Raw genomic sequence first — 16,877 nt, forward strand, 5'->3', positions numbered from 1 at the left:
TTGTTTTAGCCTTGTCGGTGTGTTTGGCCACTGCTAGAATATTTAGAGCCAATTATTGTCTATAGGCTTGTGTCAAATATTAATGGAGTCTTCCTGAGGTGCACATTAAACAGCCTTCATTCACTCTCAATTGCTACTAAAATGTTAATGTAAAGGAGTTTACATTCTCAATAATAAGTTGCCCTCCCAATGAGTGTAGATGCTTCTGATATTTTTCTTGATTGTCTATGGTAACTGAGCTCTTTTAGTACCTAGATAACATGTTATTTAGTTAACTAGAGTGATTGTTAGTGGTCATGGTAAGGAAGCAAAGTTGAATCATAGGGTTTTCAAAAAGTGGTAAAAAAAAAATGGAAGTTAGCGGAGTTTCTGTACAATAAGATAATTACACCCTTCAGTAATTATATATTCCTAATGCTGTTGAAAGATGCTCTATTTTATTAGCCTATGTGAATTGTTATTGTTGGCAGCAAGGTAAGGGAATCATGTGTTTTTACTCGTTAATTGTTTCCGTATGGGTTATTCTCATCCTTACTATAGTGATGTATAACCTTTTGTTTGTTTGTTTGTTTGTTTGTTTATTTTTTGTTAGCTGCCCCTCATACATATAACCAAACTTTGTATAACACGCACATTTAAAGTCTAAGACTTTACACATTATATAGACCTATTTAGTTCAAGTATTGCACATACAGACACTCTAAACAAACATAAGGTGCACAGATGTGCTGATCACTAATGAGCCACTCTGGCTTTACATCATGGATTACTGGAGCTGGAAAAAGTGCTTACGTGTGCCTGTTTTAGAGACTATTCAGCTTGCTATTGTTTTTCTTTATTTGATAGTGTGTTATAGATGGGTCACTGCAAGAAGGAAACACTACTCCCTAGCAAAATGAAAAATCGATTGATTCATTGCTATATTTAGTATAAAGTATATGCAAGGTTTGCATGCACTTAAGACAAAATGAAGACAAAGAAATGTATTTGAAAGAAATTCAGTGCACATGTCTTTCAGTCATGGTTAAATAGTGAATGTTGTTATAAGATGTTTGTTTTTGCACTTCATGGTGCTTGAAAGTTTGTGAACACTTTAGAATTTTTATGCATCTGCATAAATATGACCTAAAACATCATCAGATTTTCACACAAGTCCTGGAAGTAGACGAAGAAAACACGATTAAACAAATGAGACAAAAATATTCTACTTAGTCATTTATTTATTGTGGAAAATGATCCGAAATTATATATCCGTGAGTGGCAAAGTACGTAAAGCTCTAGGATTAGTAGTTTAATTTGAAATTGAAATTAGTCAGGTGTCTTCAATCAATGGGATGACAATCTGGTGTGAGTGAACGCCCTGTTTTATTTAAAGAACAGGGATCCATCAGAGTCTTATCTTCACAACACTTTGTTTGTGGAAGTGTATCATGGCACAAACAAATATTTCCGAGGACCTCAGAAAAAGAGTTGTTGATTCTCATCAGGCTGGAAAAGATTACAAAACCAAACCATCTGTAAAGAGTTTGGACTCCACCAAATCCAGTCATACAGCTTGTGTACAAATGGAGGAAATTCATGACCATTGTTACCCTCCCCAGGAGTAATTAATTAACAAAGATCACTCCAAGTGCAAGACGTGTAATAGTCTGCGAGGTCACAAAGGAACCCAGGGCTACTTCTAAGCAACTTAAGGCCTCTCTCACATTGGCTAATGTTCATGAGTCCAGCATCAGGAGAACACTGAACAACAATGGTGTGCATGGCAGGGTTACAAGGAGAAAACCACTGCTCTCAAAAAAAGAACACTTCTGCCCTTCAGTTTGCTAAAGATCACGTGGACAAGCCAGAAGGCTAATGGAAAAATATTTTGTGGATAGATGAATAGAATTTTTTTTGTTTAATTGAGAAGGGTTATGTTTGAAGAAAGAAAAACACTGCAATTCAGTATAAGAACCTTATCCCATGTGTGAAACGTGGTGGTGGTGGTGGTGGTGGTAGTAGTATCATTGTTTAGGCCTGTTTTGCTGCATCTGGGCCAGGATGGCTTTCCATCCTTGATGGAACAATGAATTCTGAATTATACCAGTGACTTCTAAAGGAAAATGTCAGGACATCTGTCTGTGAAATGAATCTCAAGAGAAAGTGGGTCATGCAGCAAGTCAAGGACCCTAAACACACAAGTCATTCTACCAAAGAATGGTTAAAGAAGAAAAATTAATTTGAAATAGTTAGTTTGGATTGGCCGAGTCAAAGTCCTGACCTTAATCAAATAGAAATGTTGTGGAAGAACCTGAATCAAGCAGTTCTTGTGAGGAAACCCACCAACATCCCAGAGCTGAAGCTATTCTTTACTGAGGAATGGACTAAAATTCCTCCAAGCCGATGTGCAGGACTCAACAGTTACCGGAAATGTTTAATTGCAGTTATTGCTGCACCAGGGGGAAGATACTGAAAGCAAAGGTTCTCCTACTTTTGCCACTCACAGATATGTAATGTTGGATCATTTTCCTCAATAAGTAAATTACCAAGTATAATAATTTTGTCAAATTTGTTTAACTGGGTTCTCTTCATCTACTTTTTGGACATATTTATGCAGGAAATAAAGTGTTCACAAACTTTCAAGCAGCACTGTATCCATCTTTTAGTCCGTCTAGTTGGGTGTAAATGTTTAGGCCAAACCGAAAAGAAAAAAAATTCTGACCAACTTAAAAACAGAAGTTTTAGGAGCACTGATCGTCGTGTGTTTGTGGTAAATGCAAATTGCCAACCAATTGTGTTCATGACGCTGATTTACATTTAGTGTGTCATAGGCTAAGCTTGCAGAGATCTGAAAATGGCAAAAGAGCAACTCCTTAGGGCAACATGTGTTCAATCTTTTAGTAATGCACCTCAGCCAATGCAGCGAGTCAGCTACCACAGGGACACCATAACTCTTCCTCCTTTTTATATGACTAGTCATGCCAAGACTTTAACTACTTAGAAAAATGGAGATACAGTTTCCTGTTTTGTCTGACTTCTATAAACATGTTGCACTGAATTCATACATGTTCCTCATGTTATACTGCTAAGACTTAAAGGTGGCCACTAGAAAGCTTGTGGGTTTTTTTATTTATTTTTATTTATTTATTTATTTATTTTTTTAAACCCCTCTTGAAACTATTTCAGTTCTCTAAAATGGTGTGTACATAAGCTGGTAAGTTCCTCAGTTCCCTAATATGGCTTTAGCAATCCCAACAAAAGAATAAACATGTATACAGAATGTTTCTTTATGTGATGACATGGGTAGATTCTTCTTTCTGTGTCTCTGTCCGGTATGGCTGAGTGTAGACTTGTATCATAGATGGAGTCATCAGAGATGTGGCTAGGTCTTGATGTTACAGCCAAGATGTTCCCCAACAGCACTGAAGTTTGGGATAGTGCTATGGTAACAGGGATGTCCCAGAGAGAGGGAGGGCTTGGGCTTCATCTGAGTTATTCTGTTTGGAGAGCAAAAACATGATTTTTCAATTAAGCCTTCTTTATTTTTCCTCTCTCAGAGTGAAAACAGCCACATCTGGGGCACAACCAAACTGCCGCCCAAGGCAAAGTGCATGTGTGCGCATAGATATACACTCAGAAAAGACACGCTCTCTTCAGTGCGTATTCTGTAAATTTGTGTGTATGCATAACTACACAAACTGAGGATGAGGTCACACCTGCGTTGGTGTTCTAGTGAGTGATTTATGATTCAGGAGTGATTTTATAGCATACTTTTGCTTAACAAGCCCATATAATAAAGAACTGGATTTTCCTGGCTTTGGGGAAAAAAAGATAAATAAGCTTATGCATAAATAATCATAGAAAAAAAAAAAAGTGCTTTTGTAGAGAGAGTTCAAGTGTAACATCCTGGAATACCATGAAAGCATTAAACTTTGGGTATATTTTTTTTCTTTCATTAGTCCATACGGTCCAAGTATGAAAGCTAAGCTGCAACTAAACTAAGCTGATCTTGAATTTCTCATCACTGTGATGTCACTACACACATGTTTACATTTGCCTGTCTATTCAGCCTACAACAGCTTGTCCCACTAGCCAAATGAAACATTGAGTTGATGCTGACTCGTTGGTAGCAAATGTCACTTTGCACAGCTCAGGGTTTTTTTAAAAAATATTTATTTATATAAAATGGTTAATGGCACACTTATATAGAGCTTTTATCCAAAGCACTTTACACTGTGTCTCTGTCACCCATTCACACAAGCACTCGCACACCAATGGTAGCAGAGCTACCATGCAAGGCGCTAACTTGCCATCGGGAGCAACTTGGGGTTCAGTGTCTTGCCCAAGGACACTTCGGTATGTGGAGTCATGTGGGCCAGGAATCGAACCGCCAACCCTGCGATTAGTGGACGACCCGCTTTACCACCTGAGTCACAGCCGCATATATAAAGAAGACGTCCTTGGAGATTTTTGGTCTGAACATTTTGTCTAGCACATTTTTTTTCCTGAACACATTCTTAAACATTTCTTTCACACTGCTAATTTTCTAATTTCATAGTCATTCCATCAATAATATACTCACCATCCACTATATTAGGAACATCTATGCACCTGTACATTCATACAATTATCTAATCAGCCAACCATGTGGTAGCAGTGCAATGCAAAAAATGCAGGGGTACAGGCATTCCTAATAAAGTGGATGGTGAATGTACAATGAATGCAAGCGGTCAGGTCCCTGAGGCAGCAAAGCAACCCCAAACCATAACTTTCCACCACTGTGATTCAGAGTAGGTATGAGGTGGTTCTCCTGAAAAGCTGTCTTTGGCCTGTGTCCAACATGTCTGCTGTCACTGTGGCCAAACAAGTCTATCTTTGATTTGTCTGTCCAGAGCACATCATTCCATAAGGCCTGGTCTTTGCCTATATGCTCATTGGGAAACTGTAAACCAAGACTAATGTTCTTTTTAGGCAGCAAAGGCTTTTTCCTGGCACGCCTCCTGTGCAGGTCAGATTTGTGCAACCTATTTCTGATTGTAAACGCACGCACTTTGACATCAGCAGTCGCAAGCCTTACTAGCAGATCCTGTGATGAAATTTTGGGGTTCTTGGAAACTTCTTTTTGCATCAGATGGTCTGCACTTGGGCTGAATTTGCTGGGACGGCAAGTCCTGGACAAATTGGCAGTCATTTGACATCTGCCATCATTTTCCTTACAATGATGTATTTCAAATCATTTTTTTCTTTTTAAATCTGTTCCCAGACTCTTAGGCATACAAATTTTTTTTTTTTTTTTTTTTTTTTCTCCTGCAGGCATTACAGAACTCTTTACATCTTGGCATGATGACACCACACACCTCAATAACAAAAGGAACACCAGACACTAGATATGAGAGGGGTATAAATAAGACTCCCTAAGCAGGTTCTGATCACTGGAACCCAATCTTCAACACCTGATTCTAATTTTATGGATTTGAAGGTGTGACGAATATTGGGGTGTACTTACTTTTTCCATGTGGCTGATCTGTTTTTTTTTTTTTCGTTAATTTAGATTGTGAAAATTACTACAAAATATCAATTTTACGTGTCATTTGATAGTGTATCAACTTCATTAATAGGCAGAGGATCTAATGTTGGCTTGTCCAAATGTAAAACACAAGCCAACTTTTTCCATGGGGTGTACTTATTTTTTCACATGACTATATATTTCCATTTGCTTATTTATGTCTAAATTTTAACAACTTTGAAGTAGCTACCGATTGGTATGATTAGTATTAACTTGTTACATGATTTCCAGCCTTATGGGCATTTCTTAGCCTGAGAACATTTTGTCCTTAATTCAAAGTGTATCCTTCATATATAGATCATTCCATGGTGTCAGTGGTTAAAAGTATTTTTTTTTGTTTGTTTTTGTCATAATAAAGCTTTGCTAGCAATTATGTCTGTTTTACAGGGATTCAATCTTCTTTACAGAATGAGTAATAAAGCATCTTGGCAAGTACAGGTGACTGTTTCAGTCAGTTAAACTGTACTGCAATAGACTGTGCGGTTTTAAAACCATGATCAAACCAGTTAAAGATGTGATGTTCTATATGAAGTGAGGCATCTCATGTAGCCATGGAGACTGTGTAGAGGCAGTTTTTGCAACTTTTTTTTTTTTTTTTTTTTTTTTTTTTTTTTTTTTTTAACACTTGTTTGCCAAGCATGACACAAATCTAGCCACTGAGAGATACCTAGAAATGTAATGCTTATGAACTACCCATGTGCTCAGCCTTATTTTTCTTATGAATGATCAAGGCAGAGCTACTTGAGACTCCGCGCAATTGGAGTATTACACCATTTATAGTGGATGACCATGCGGATCTGTGTGCGGCTGTGTGCATGAGAGACATGCATGGCAATAAAGTTAAGAAGGGAGTGAATAGATTTGCCAGATTGAGAGTGGAGTTTCTGTAGATACTGTATGTTGCAACTCCTTGAATCATTAGAAGAGGGGTTCTCATCTTTCATTTTCTGTTCATTTCATTTTTTTGTGTGTCTCCAGGAACATAACTTTCCTTACCCATGACTCACCTGGGCAAACTAATGAAGAGATTCATAATAAACTGATCAGTTCAAAGGTTTTGACAGGGTATATTTGCACGTTCAGAATGTATACGCTGAATTGCACTACAGTGATGGTGTCTAGACAAGGTACATGTTTTTGGTACTCTGCACTTTTTGTACACCTTGGGGACTGGTGTACTAGGTTCCTCCAGATTCAAAGAGCGCTTTATCATCAAAAATGTTTCGAACTAAATCAGGCCACTAATGCACAATCTCAAATTTAGTGTTTGTAAACGGTTGCCATTTGGTGCTGTTTTGGAAATACTTGAGTTCTTTGAAACCAGTGGCCACAACAGACTTAAAGATGATCTGCTTTTGCATCAAACCCAAAGTTGTGTTTTTGTCCCAAACATTTGGAGTATGAGGACTCGTCAGAATCGCCTGTCGATTATTGACTGCACAGTTCTGATCAGCCATTTTTGTGCAGTTGAGAGATGAACTGAAATAATGAAAGCTGCAGACAGTGTTTTTGTTTTGGTTCATAAATAGCAATGCTGACCCCAAGCAGCTGTGGTGTAGGATGTTTGTCAGTCACATCTGCTTTCAGAAAGAAGAAGAGCAGTATGGTCCAATGTGTACAGCAGCTGTATTTTTGCCAGTTGCTGTGTAGGAACGTGGTCAGTGGTTACTCTTCAATGATTGTACATGCTCACTTGCTTATTTTGTACGTCTGGAGGATTAAAAGCAATGTCCACTGGATGGCACGTCAGAGCCAAGACATCCATGTCTGTGTGGATTCCAAGTCAAACTAAAATGACTAAATGATTTCATGCACAGTGATGTTAAAGGCACTGTTGTCCTCTGTTTCCATCATCATCAGGATTGTTGTCATGAACTACATCTCAAATCAAAAACTCTGGCCTTACATTCAAAAGTGTTTATTAATCTATAAAATCCAGAAGACTGGTATGCAAAACGGACCTTTCAGTCAATTTGAAGGCTACATGATTTTTAAAACTCAAACACTAAACATAAGAAACCCAGTAGTGAATAAGAGTCTAGAACAGTACATAAGAGTGTGATTTGAGACACAACAATAGTTTGTTTAGTCAGTGGCACACAGTGTCATGTGGTGCAATACTGCATATTTGCATTGACATTGCATCATGAAGAAGAGTTAATATCTGAGGACATACACAAGAGACAATCCAAACGACCATCGGCAGCCATCTTGTATTAAAAAGCAAGTGTAAATACAGCCTTAGACAATATGGTATTCCAATATGGTATTCCATCAGGTGTTGAAGTAGACAACTCAAATGGGTTCATTATTTTTTTTTTTTTTTTTTTTTTTTTTAACCCTCCCCCTCTCCGTTAGTGGTAATCAGGGTAGTTGTCATATTTACAATGCAGCTTCAGAAGCACTTTGCTTGCACAACTGATGAAAAGCTTTTGTCTCAAGCGTCCTGTTTCTCTAGAAACTTTGTGTACCAAGCTAAAACCTGTTTCTCTCCCTCCCCCCTCTGTCTCTCTCTCATCTTATTTTTAGAAAATGAATTCAGTCTTTCAAAAAAAAAAAAAAAAAAAAATTCTATTTGTCTTTATTAGGGCTGCAACTAATGGTTGTTTTCATAATCGATTAGTTGGCTGATTTTTTTAAAAAAAATCTTCCCGATTAATCGGATGGGCCGGGGCAAACTTTCAGTACCCTTTATTTATTTATGTATTTATTTATTTATTTATTTATTTATAATAAAATCCACAGAGTGTTACAAATATAAACTTCAGACTAAAACAACTGTTTGTCCGAAACAGAAAAGAACCCAATGCACACACACGCACACCAGAATATATATTTTAATTTAGGACTGTGGTTTAATTCTGTTCTTTTTGTGCATCCATAAAAAATAATGCATAAATACTTCTAAACTAAAAGGAAAAAAATATATATATATAAAAAATATATTCTTTTCTAGTATTTATGCTTTATTTTTATGAATGCAGAAAAAGCACAGAACTTTACTTGTTTACTTTTGATCATAATGTTTTTATCAGACATTACAGATCTTACTCACTACACTCTGTATCATGGTGTCTACACTGCATGTGATCAGCAACACGGCCTCGTTACTAACACATCACTTCCATTATAATAAACGACAGAATTTACACTGCAAACGCGCAAATACAGAATATAATGACAAACTAAACCTTTTAAGCAACTCGCACCAGTTTCCCCTGCCCCTTACACACACACAGCATTTGGGACATAAACAGTAAACTGAAGAAAGGGACTGTCGGTGAGTCTGGGTGTCTGCTGAAGCTAGCGTGCATATGATATCGTGCGCCGTCGACTAGGAAGCGGCTTATGCTTCCGGTTAGTAAAAAAAACCCCGCTAGTGATACTTCCTAAAATTCGTACACTAGACGGTAGAGTACACAGTGCATAATGTAAGTGTACGTCATTTGGGACACAACTGTAGTATTTACTCTCTGAAGTGTGTGTTCGGAAAAGAGGTAACCTAGTGAGTAAATGTACCTCGTGCAGTGTGCAGACCAACTAATCGATAATGAGATTCATTGACGACGATTTTCATAATCGATTATTATCGATTTTATTAATTAGTTGTTGCAGCTCGGGAGCATGGTGGCTTAGTGGTTAGCATGTTTGCCTCACACCGCCAGGGTCGGGGGTTCGTTTCCCAACGCTGCTCTGTGTGTGCGGAGTTTACATGTTCTCCCCGTGCTGTGGGGGTTTCCTCCGGGTGCTCCGGTTTCCTCCCCCAGTCCAAAGACATACATGGTAGGCTGATTGGCATGTTCAAAGTGTCCGTAGTGTATGAATGGGTGTGTGTATGTGCCTGCGATGAATTGGCACCCTGTCCAGGGTGTACCCCGCTTTGTGCCCGATGCTCCCTGGGATAGGCTCCAGGTTCCTTGTGACCCTGAAAAGGATTAAGTGGTATAGAAGATGGATGGATGGATGGATGGAGTTGTTGCAGCCCTGGTCTTCATCCATTTTTACTCATTGTTATACAAGTCCTCAGTTTACTGTTGAACCTGATAAATACCAGTTCCCTAGTGGGCAATGATATGCTAATGAAATGTTTTGTAATGTATGAAATGTAAGGGCTAACCAAACCTCTGGTGTGCTATGTGAAATCAGATTTGAATCATTTGTCACATCCCTTTGTTTTGTTCTTCTAGGCTCTAAGTCATACTGTCAGTACTAACTCTTTCCCTTTCTTCCTCTGACCTCTTCATAGAGGAAATCATGCATCTCTATAATGAGGTCTCATTCTATTTTTTTATTTAATTTTTTTTTCCAAACCCCATCAAGCAAACTTATTTTTCATTATATAGACAAGTGACGAATTAAGGGAAAAAAGAAAACAACAAAGTGAGTTAGTAAGGTGTTGGGCCAGGATGATCTGCCAGAACAGCTTCAGTGCAGCTTGGCATACAATCTACATGTCTCTGGAAGTGTCCTTGAAAGATGAACATCATCGTTCCAAAAAATGCTCCCTAAATTGTTCAAACCCATCAGTCCAAACTGTTCCATAAGTTTTCAGCTGGGTTGAGATCTGGTGATTGTGAAGGGGTGTTTTTTTATTTTTATTTTATTAAAAAACAAAAAAAAAAAAAAAAAAGAATCTCTCTATCTCTCTATCTATCTATCTCTCTATCTATCTATCTCTCTATCTATCTATCTCTCTATCTATCTATCTATCTATCACAAACAACCTCCTCATCAAATCATTCAGTGAGCCCTTATGCCCTATAGATGGGGATGTTTTCACCCTGAAAGAGACCTCTCTCTCTCTCTCTCTCTCTCTCTCTCTCTCTCTCTCTCTCTCTCTCTCAAGATTCAACTTCACAGGATGAAGATGATCTTTGTAATGATTTGCAGGGATGCTTTCATGTAATGGGTCAAGTGAACCCCAACCAAGGCAGCAAAATGCACAGCACAACAGAGCCATCATTTTTTTTTTTTTTTTTCCTCCCTTTAATTTGTTGTATGTTTGTATATCTTCCTGTTTACCGTGCTTCAGCTGTATACGTGTTAAGGAGTAGAAAAAGACCCAACATGACTATCTGGAGACAAGACGAGGCTTGGCTTCTCTCATCTGGCTCTTGTTCTGGGTCTGTATTTCATTAATTATGCAGTAATGGGGTTCAGAGCTCCTTTGGAGACCCATGTGGTTTATCTGGGGCAGCTACGAGTTTGTGGCATGTCTCATTATAAAACATCATAAGCTGTAGAAGGTCTTTTGACTTCTCTCAACGGCACAATGTTAGTTTGTATTCCTTTACATGTCAGTTACTGAAGAATAGCTCTTCTGTATGAAAGAAATGGTCACAATTAGGATTGGCCTTTTGTTTTTTGTTTTTTAATAGTAAATTTGTCTGTTTTTAGTTTGCCTTCAAAGGGTAACTGTCTTGCTCTCACAAAAATGATGCATGAGCCCTGAGGAATTATTTTTTACTTTATTTTCAATACAGGAACTACATTCAGTGCATATTTATCATAAGGGCCTTAGCCTGTTGTTGTTGTTGTTGTTCTTCTTCTTCTTCTTCTTCTTCTTCTTCTTCTTCGTTTGTTTTTTCTCTGTGCCAGCCAGTGCTTGGTCTATAGTTATTCAGTTGATATGTGCACATCAGCACCCTCTCTGCCCCTACTAAAGCTTTGTGTCAGTTTAACAGTGCTGTGCCTGTCTCCTCATCTGATGTGAGTGTTTTGTTTGATGTTTGGACTGTTGGTTTTTTTTAAACTGGACCTTGGTTGTGTAATTGCTGTCTAAGCTAGAAGACACAGTAATGAAAGTGGACCACACAAGTGTAACCTCACCACTTCCTGTCTGCACTAATGTCTCTGTAACTCATGAATCCACAACCTGCTGTGTATGACTGAGTGAGAGCTGTAGCATGATTGGCTGTGTGAATGTAAACCTACTGTACTGGTGTTCATGTAACCCGCATGCTACCACTGTATAAAACAAAATATGCCAAGCATGTATAATACAAAATGTGTGTTGTAGTTGTCTTAATTACACACCCACCTACTTTACAGCAGCATTATGCAGGCATACTCTGCTGAATACGAGCTTCAGTGTGGCTTCAGAAGAATGAAGCAACAGTGAGTAAGTGAAAAGGTCCAGTGACGTAAACGTGTGAGTGAGATGATTGAGGCATGGAAAGTGGACAAAAGAGCCTCTTTCATCTCTTGTGTTGTTTAGTGGTACAGTAAAATGAGTGAAACAAGCCTGTATTCAGCTTTTGTTGATATGAAAACAGAAGTTTATTTTATTTGTGGCGAGTTGTGGCCATTTTGGAATACACATTCTCTCGTTCTCTTTCTCTCGCTCTCACTCCTCATATTTAAGTGGATACACATTTACTCCGCTTTATCATCCTTGGCTTCTCGACAGTTGCGATACAAACGTGAATATTTTCACGTAGCTTATGAACTAGGCCTGTGTGGTTCGCCATGCTGAACTGTCACAAGTGTATGCACACACACTTCTGCTCAGATTGCTGGATTCCCCCGAGATTCCTAAAGCATGTTGTTTACAATGTGTTTAATTATAGCAATAAAATCTAAGCTTGTCTTGTTGCACAAACACAGAGATTTGAGTGTGTTTGCATGTGCACACATGACTTTTTGCAGAGTGAGCACTAGATGGAGCTATTGTGTATGAAAAGGCTATTTGTATACAGTAAATCTCTTGCTTTTAGAATTTTGTGAGTTAAATGAAAAATGATCTGCAGTAGTATCTCTTCGGTTAACGTCCAGTAATAGTGAGCACGAGAGTCAGAGTCACTGCAGGGCCCTTAACTCTGATTTGCTCAGATTGTATGAGGTCACTTTGGAAGTGTTTACCAAATGAATAAATGTCACTTAAAGTTTGCAGTGACTAGGCAGCTCTTTTCTAAGTGTGTTGTAAGTATTATCAGTATTTTTAAACACTGAACAATCAAAATTGTTCCTCAGAGTAATTGCTACCAATTGTTTCTTTTTCTAATATATTTTTTATATGTTGTGTAAAATAATTTATATAAATATAGATTTATATCAATTGACAGGGTTTTGTTTTCTTTTTGTGTTCCACAGGTGTTGGTTTAGTTTTTTTTTGTGTGTTTTTCCCTCCCCCCTTTTCTTCTTATAGTAGTAGTGGCACTTCGGTTTATAAACACAAATATGGCAAATAAAAACCATAGTGGTGGTATAGTGTCTACTGTTGCCACCTCACACCCCCAGGGTCTCTGGTTCATTCCTGAGCTCGGGATGCTGTCTGTATAGGGTTGCACATATTCTCCACATGTTGACATGAGAACCTGGAGGAAACCCCAGTTTCCTCCCATTTCCAAAAATATGCTGGTAGGTGGATTGCCTATGCCTCTAGGTATGAATTAGCCTGAGAATGAGTGAACACATGGTACCCTGTGATGGATTGGCATTAGTGGTTCTGAATGAAACCATAATGCTACTCAAGATTAAAAAATAAATAAATTACAAGCTCAAATGTAATGCAATCACTTCTATTCATTCAGCTTAGACTTGATCTTTACTCACTCCTTGATCTTTACTCACCCCCCCCCCCCCCCCCCCCCCCCAACACACACACACTTGATGAGGTTAGACCTTGGTCATTTGTGTGACCCTGGCCTGCGGTCATCTGATCTCCTGTTCCAGCATGCACTTCTCGCTCCCTCACCTTAAATTGCCTGCGTTTAGATGTTGGCACGGTCCGCAATGGTGAAGCAGCAGTGGGAAACCACCGTGTTGCTATTTGTGTGGTTTTGATTCCTCCCTGAAGTGTGTGGAGCTAGCTGCGTCTCATTTTTTTCTTGAGGGGTGGGTTAATGGGGGGAAGGGGTGTACATGTGCATGACCTGTCTACAATGTGTGGCCCCTTGCTCTCCTGTCACTTGGTCATTGACTGACATTCTGCGCAGTCGATCACACTTGAAGGACCGCACGCTTCCCCCTGTTTGCTCCACATTGAAATTTGTTAATTGGTCCCTGATGAAGGCTCATCTGTAATTAACAGCAGAGCAGCACAGGGACATTCTGTAAGTTCGCTGTTACTTTTTTTCCTTTCTGTTTAGTAGTTTCCTCAGATTACTTGTAAGTGTAGGCTGGTTTTGTCTGGTATGTTAGAGCTGGATGATGATGATGATGATTGCAGTGTATTACTGCAGTACATTCCATCCTTGTGGATCAATACTTTTTATGACTACATTTTGCTCACATTTTTGAATTTTATTTATAGTATGCATTTTATAATACAGATAATACTGAATTGTTGTGAAAATTAAGTCTGTCTATCTATCCATCTGTCTATCTTCCTGTTTGTCTGTTCAGTTTATGTACCACCTGTCTACCACCCAAGGTTGCCCAATGTCTGCCAGTTGGCTCAAATTGTATATTTTAAGGCGGTGTGTGTGTGTGTGTGTGTGTGTGTGTGTGTGTGTGTGTGTGTGTGTGTTTAGATATTGACTATAAGAGAACTGATTTAAGTGGGTGTAAACTAATTAAATAGACTCCTACATCAGTGTGATGCAAAATCTTTGGTGCCTCTTTGTGAGTCAGTGTACATTTACTAATGCAGCTGAATATGCGCATGAAGTTTTACCCATAATGCATATATACATGAGTGGCTGGTGATGTTGGGTGTGTGGTGTGGCAGATTAACTAGTCCTCCAGACTCTATAGCTGTTCACTGAGCCCCACCTGCTTTTTCCTCTTTAGAATATAGAAGCTAAAATAGAACACACACACACACACACACGCACACGCACAGAGTCCACAAGCCAGGCTTTGTTCCTACAGCCTGACGTATACACAAGTAGCTGTATATGATTGTGATTTCAGAAACAAACTCACTTTAACTCAGGGAAAAGTCAAATATCTAGGGATTTTAATTGATTACATTTCTCCACAGTGGAGAATGTGGTTAGTAATAATGGGTCATGTGTAATATTTGGAGAAAATCTGTCTGCTGTGAAGATCTCAGAGGGCAAAATAAACTCCAGTCTTTGTGATGCTTCATGCTGTGTAAATGTGGGGGGCGGGGGGAACATGTAATATGGGCCCCCAACATTCAGCCAATGTGGATTAAGAGGCATCTCTACTTGTTACATGTCAATTCAGAAACTCTCTCACTTGCACTGAGTTTTGGCTTAGGTAGCATGTGTGCTGAACGAACACTGCAGCGCGGTTTCGAGACTTAACTTTTGCCAATGTTGATAAACTTTTAAAGTGGCTCCCTTGAGTAAGGCCCTTGAATTTGCCTTTCCATCAGCATGAAAATGGTACCAAAAGCGTGTTCTGTGTTTTTAAATCCTCTTTCCGCGAATGCTGAAGCCATTTGATTGTTTTATAATCTCCATAATTCCATGAACATTCTCCATGTGTTTGATATTCTTGTATTTGTTCTTCACTTTTAAAAATAGCTCAACTACATTATCTGTGCATATTTTGTCTGGGTTCACTAGCTAATCATGTGATTTTGATTTTTTATTTTTTTTTAAAAATTCCTCTCAGAATTGATTCTGACTTTATTACAGTACATTTTAGTTAAACCCTCACAACCATTTCAATGAACAGATATACAAGATATAGGTTATATAAAGGGTGACAGATGACAAAAAACATTCCTGTGTCTTTAACAACCATATTTAAAGATGTCAAAGATGGCAGGAATTTTAATCTCTCAACGTGACTTACTGAAGATGCACCTCAAGCGCTACAGTTTTATTTAGAACACATATTATTGTTTGTCTGATTAGAATTGCTACTGTCCTCATATACCTTTTTAGTAGAATTAATCTTGTTTTACCATTTCACTAAAAGCTCAACCCCTCTATATATTCAGTCCCATTTCCTGGTATGTACTGTGTCATTGACTTTTTGATCCCATTTTTACTTTAAAGTTTGACCTTTTTATAAAACCTGTCCATTTGTTTAAGAAGGAACTTGTCCAGCATATACACTATACTCTATATATACCACAATTATACATCAGCCTATACCCTGTGTTGAGTTGCCTGGCCATTGGGTCACCGGTGCTTTTGCTGGCACTGACTAATATACACAAACACACACACATGCCTCATGTAGCCCCATGTGTGCATTGACATCAGTGACCCAAACAAGCCTCCAGTTAGGGAAAAGAATGGAGGGTTGAGTGAGGCAGCCACTGAGCAAACACCTCTCCTTATTGGGGCAAGGGGTAGAGGTGTGTGTGTGTGTGTGATAATTTTAGGGAAATGTGACTAGCATTTTCTTTACTTTGTACTGTTGTTGAAGTTCACCCACTGGAAGCCAGTGAGTATGAGGTTCTGGATGAACTTGCACCAGTTACTGTATACTTTATCAGAGTTGAATTACTCTCACACTGAGGTCTATCATACCGGGTTACAGGTATGGTCATTCTGTAAACTTTGCATTTGGCTCATGGTCAGTATGGCAGTATGTACCACAGGAATTCCTGGTTTAAGTAAAGCTATCTCCAATGGATTAGAAACTAAAATCTTTCCTGTAACCACTGCACTGGAAGTATGATCAGCCTGGTTCCTTTGGTGAAGTGTTGAGGTCATTTTATTAAACCATCTGTCAAGCCAGAGTCATTGTTATGGTTTGAAATTTTCTCAGTATAACTTACTCCAAACATATCCCAGGGCCGTGGTATTAATTGACCATTTCAAAACACACAAGCCAGCGGTAAAAATGTATTATAAAATCTTTCTATATTTTTAACAATAAAAAGAAACCAATAGATCAAATCCACTTATTGTTCTTGTTTCTCAGACAGATACTTTTCAAGAATGAATGAATGATTTTTGCATAAATTTTCTTTCATTGTCAATATAATCACGGTCTTTAAAAAAAAATCTAATTACCATGGCAGTGTGTAGCATTACTTAGACAAAGTAGATGATTTTCATTTAGTTATCGTAGCAATATTTGCTTTCGATAGCTGTCGTTTATGAAGTTCCGCACATGTTTGCAACTTTAGCAGAGGTAAATGTAACGTGTTTACGAAAGAAGCGGATTACACAGCTGAAGGTTTTCAGTGCAGTCTGCGTTTGTAGAATGATTTTAGGGCTCCAGAGCGGAGGTTTTTTTTTCCTATTATTTTTTTATTTTTTTATTATTATTTTTTACTTTTTGGGAGAGTTGCAGCCATACAGAAAAAAAGATGAGACCCGCTGAAGTAAGGAACTTGATTAGGTAAAAAAATAATAAGGTAACAGGCAGAAATACATTTGAATCTGTATTTTGAAAATCATTAATGAGGTAACCGTCCAGTCCTACAACGTGACTAACGTGAAACTGTGACCTG

The 16,877-nt window shown here is 38.4% G+C and overlaps 1 protein-coding gene across 2 annotated transcripts in view; it reads left to right on the forward strand.

Moving 5' to 3' along the window:
* The window catches only part of svila (supervillin a), an 81,425-nt gene that overhangs the window by 6,200 nt on the left and 58,348 nt on the right, over positions 1–16,877 (forward strand). Inside the window, exon 1 of one of the 2 annotated variants that reach the window (XM_047159279.2) lies at positions 13,451–13,602. The exons of the other annotated variant lie outside the window; for it this stretch is intronic. The gene's annotated coding sequence lies outside the window, so the exon portion shown is untranslated. Of the gene's footprint in view, positions 1–13,450; positions 13,603–16,877 lie in introns of those variants that run through there. 2 annotated transcript variants of the gene reach the window in all.

The sequence above is a fragment of the Ictalurus punctatus genome, chromosome 13, assembly GCF_001660625.3.
Source record: "Ictalurus punctatus breed USDA103 chromosome 13, Coco_2.0, whole genome shotgun sequence".
NCBI lineage: Eukaryota > Metazoa > Chordata > Actinopteri > Siluriformes > Ictaluridae > Ictalurus > Ictalurus punctatus.